At 42.2% G+C, this 4,500-nt stretch overlaps 1 long non-coding RNA gene across 1 annotated transcript; it reads left to right on the forward strand.

Moving 5' to 3' along the window:
• Window positions 1-1,351: 1,351 nt before the first annotated feature.
• Window positions 1,352-4,296, forward strand: LOC135446374 (uncharacterized). Its single transcript, XR_010439763.1, has 3 exons — window positions 1,352-1,430; window positions 1,527-1,592; window positions 3,303-4,296. It is a non-coding gene; the product is annotated as an uncharacterized LOC135446374 (long non-coding RNA).
• The last annotated feature ends 204 nt before the right edge of the window (window positions 4,297-4,500 follow it).

Consider the following 4,500-nt stretch of genomic DNA (forward strand, 5'->3'; position numbering starts at 1 on the left):
ACTGCTGTGGATGGGGGCCCAGTAAATTTTTTGATGGAAACGGCATCATAAAGTAATGCTTTTTGCAACTGTGTGCCTGTGTCTTTGGGCACCTCGTTCCCTCCAGGCTTAAGTAAACATTTAACAAGAGATGGAGATCAGTGCAGTTGCTGAAGTTACCGGGTGATGGCATGTGATACTAAACTGTGATTTGTCTAACAGTAAAGCAGTTCAACAAAGCAATACTGTCTGTGAGAAGGTGTTGATCCTGAAATTTCCTGGGTGTCCTGAGAAAAGAGAGAAATAATACAGCTACCAAAATTTCCTTGTCCCAAGTCAGTTTTAGCATTTAAATCTGAGAGAGAAACTTCTAAGGATTCAGGATTCTGTATCTGGTATCAGGATTCTGTTAAAAAGTAGCAATGATGCTCTGGGAACATACATTAAATCAAGAGTGCCAAGCCATGGACCAAGGACTGTGAACTTGATTGTTCGTGCTGTAAACTTGCTAGAAAAGTCATTGACATAGTTTTGGTCTCATTCAAGTAGCACTCCCCCAAAGAGCTCATGAGAAGAACTGAGGAGGGATCCAAGACTGGGGCTTTTTCCCAGGGAGAGGTCACACATCACCATCCTTTCTTGGAGGTGGAGTGTTTGTCTGGGCTGCTCCTGCCACCTGGCCCTGATACTGTTTACAACATTAGTATGGATGTTACTTCTAGGTGTTTGTCTCTATACACATTTAAATCACTGTCACTCTCAGCTCTGTGGTGAGAGACAGGCAGTTTTAAGACGTGATTCATGTCATCTTAAAGCAGATATCTAAATAAATCAGATGAATCACAGCCTAAAACTTCTACATGCCATTAATGATGGCAGCACAGCTGACTGATTCAGATGAAGGACCACCTGCATAAGTCCAGACAAATTCCTCCCTGTGTGTGCTCATACCCAATGGCCATAGTGTTCAACTGCAAGCAGGGCCTCTGAGACCAAGCAGAGAGACAGGACCCTGGTGTGAGTGGGGCTGGAATCTTGTCCCTACTGCAGAGAGGCACTGAGAGCCATGAAGACATTACTGCTCAGCTCTGTCCTATGATTTAATACCTAGGTTTGCTTGTATAATCCTGTAGGTATAGTTTGTAGCAATTTGGAATGGGCTGTGGCCTATCCTTATCCCTGATGGGCTACAGCTGTGAGAAGCAGGTGAACAGAATTGACAGCAATGAGCCATGGAGTGCCCAGGTGCACTGACCAACCACCAAAGGGACCAGAGTGCACACAGGTGCAATGAATGAACATGAGGGATATAAAAGGTTGGGCTATAGAACAAGAAGGGTAGATACTTGCTGCCTTCTGAAGTGATGAGATGGTACTCTGTATGGGCAGACAGCTGAAGTCTTCTGATGTGGTTTGGTGTTAGTCAGTATAGATTGAAGCTTTCTGAAATTGTATGATGGTGCTCTGTGTATTGTGGCTATCTGTGTCATAATCCTACTATTCAATTTTCTTACCATTGGCATCTTTTATTAATGCTTTTTTTCCAGACCTAATACATGAGCGCTGCTACTCACAGATGTGGTCAGACTGGAACTGAACAGTGTTATTCCAAAGTAGGTATAGCTGAAAAACTAATAGTCTTTTGTGAAAACCACAATCAAACATCCCACTTTGGAGACAATAAGTTACTTTCCAAGGCATCGGGCGGCATGATAAACTCAATTGCTAAGGAACATGATCAATCTGTGATGAGATCAGCAGTGATGCGAGTGGTTACAGGTTAAACCATGCCAGATGAAGGTAGCAGGCAACAAGGGGTACAAATTTGAGTGCTTGGCAGAGGGATATGGGGGACAAAAGCTGCAGGGAAGATTCTGGTGGGCACTGGGTTGTATTGTTTTGTAATGTGTTGCAGGAAAATATTAAAATATTGAAACAAACTGGGAGACTATGACAACCTTTCTTGTTAGAGGATAGAAGTAGGAACAGCTTAATTTAGGAATGCAGCATTTACAGCAAATCTGTATGTAATATGTAATTGAAGACAAATTCTTTCATTTTTAGTCCTTTAACTGTCCTGGCAAGATGAATGTTACCTTTTGGACAAGCTTATATAACATTGCTAATGCTGATTAGACAGTCACAAAATCTAACAGAAATTAAGGTGTTGCAGTGTGCAGCGTGGTGTGGCCTTAATGTAGTGTCCTTCCGGCTAGCTGAAAGGTGGCCAACAGCCCACTGCAACTGCACGAACACCTGTTGGCATCAGTGGCCTCAGGCTGTGTTTGTAGCAGACGGCATCGCTGCGAAGGTAGACGAGATGAAAGAGCCAGGACACTGTCTGGGGACGGTGGGATTTATTAATCCGAGGAAAGTCTGCCGGGGAGCAACCCCGAACTGCGGGTGCAGTAAGGTTTTATGGGGGAAGGAATCCAGGGGCGGGGTTTACATGAGGACCAGTCAGGGGAGGAAGGGGAGTGGACTCAATACAACAGACAGTCAATGAGAACCAACAAATACTTTGTAGAGGTGGGGCCCTGGGACCACAGCCAATCATGACTCCCATAAAAGAGAACCTTCTAGAGAGGAGGGTTGAGTGGGGAGTGATTGACTGGGCCCAGGGAGGAGAGACAACTTTACAAAAAAGGGAGTAAGGGGAGGAGAAGTTATATAACTAGGGGAATTGACACAACTAAAGGTGGGAGAAACCGTAGCAACAACAAGACAGGCAGAACTGAGGCGGGAAAACTCTCCAGGGCAGAACCATTACATAAAATAGGGGAGCAACGGAATAAACTAACTGAACACACCACAACAGCAATGGTAATAAATTTTGAAATTTTCCAACAATAGAGGAGCAATAAGCAGGGAAAATGCTGACTGTTCAGAGAAGTTTTCAAAGCCTTCCTTGTAGTGAAGTCTATGAGAGTGATTGAAAGCACTAAAGAACCAGCCCCTTGACCTATTTGCAAGATCAAGAAAGAGGAAGGTTTGGTTCTGAAGACCAAGGGCACAAACTTAAATAGGTTAAAAGATGAGGAATTAGCAAAAAGAGCAATGCAGATTTTAGCAAACATGGAAAATCAGAAAGTAAATTAATAATCTCTTTCAGAAAAGACCATCTTCAAGTGTTCTTTTAGCCTTTTTGATATGTTTTAAGATGAACTTCTGGTGCAAAAAAAAATGATAACCCTTAGCTGTAGGGAATTGCTCTGTGCTCACAACTGCACAACAAAGCAATGCAGGATAGGGGCTTTTAAAAGCTACCTGTTAAACCCTCCAAATATTGTGAAACTCATATTCAAATATTCATTGTATTTCAGTGGAGCTGAAAAGTAAAGGAAAATCAAGGGGCATTTGTTCCTGTGAAAGGGCAGAAATACTGGAGGCAGCCGGGAAAACAGTTGTGCAGCTTGGAAACACAGAATTCTAACATATGGAAAACTATCAATATGTAATATCTTTATTTCATGAATGGTGGATGTAACGTGGCACATAAGGTGACATACATTTCTACCTATCTATCTGTCTAAAAGGTGGCTAAGTCAAAGATAATTAGCAGAGACACTCTTGTAGTCAGTGGATAAAACCAGGCTTTGCCAGAAGGCAATTTCTCTCAGGCTGAGATTGGTCAAATGAATTGCTCTTTGAAGTTGCCTTTTGATTGTGGATTGACCATGGCAGTTGACACCTAGGCAACTAACTTTCCAACATCTATAATTACATCATTTAAATCCTATTGCTTTTACTTTCACATGGTTTGTCACAGTTGGGCTCATCTGTAGTTGATTTCCTAAATGGTAGGAGATGAGAATGGATTTGAGAGGAAGGCAGTTGCCATTTGTGTATTTTCAGAAGCAAGCTCAAATTTGAATATGCCTTCCTAGGAATTCTTTGAGTTAGGCCAAGGCAGCAGCAGAATCTCACACAGATCACAAAGTTTCTCTTTTCCCCAGTACCCACTTCAGATTTGCAAAGCTAGATGGAAAAATTGAGAAAGCCACAGAAAAGATCTTATCCATTGGATTCATTTTGATTCAAGCCTCACAGAAAAAAATCATAGGCTGTTATAATCTGCATTTTATTGGGAAGAGTGACAACTGCAAATATTGCTGTGAGCTATTACCCTGAGTTCCACACAGGCAGCATTTACCTTAGCAATTTCATCATTTGCAGTGAGAAACACTGGCCTCAACACAAGCATGAATAGATGGTTTCTAAATGACTAACTTGCTACCAGGACAGAGCAATGGGATATTGATCTACCTTTCAGAGTTGATGATATGGCAGTTAAGAGTTGCACACTTTTGCTTTGGAACCCAGCAAACAGAGCAGTAAATTGTGTAATGTCTACACAAAGCAACTCCTTTGACCACGAGAAGAGTCAAACCTGAGTCACACAGGGAGATTTTGTCCTGTAAAGATAATTGTCCCTTATCAAATAAAGCAGTACAAAGATAGCAATTGAAGCTACATCCTGTGGCAGTGCTTCTTGTTCAGGTGTGAAGTACACTTCTGTCC

Source organism: Zonotrichia leucophrys, chromosome 3 (genome assembly GCF_028769735.1).
Source record: "Zonotrichia leucophrys gambelii isolate GWCS_2022_RI chromosome 3, RI_Zleu_2.0, whole genome shotgun sequence".
NCBI lineage: Eukaryota > Metazoa > Chordata > Aves > Passeriformes > Passerellidae > Zonotrichia > Zonotrichia leucophrys.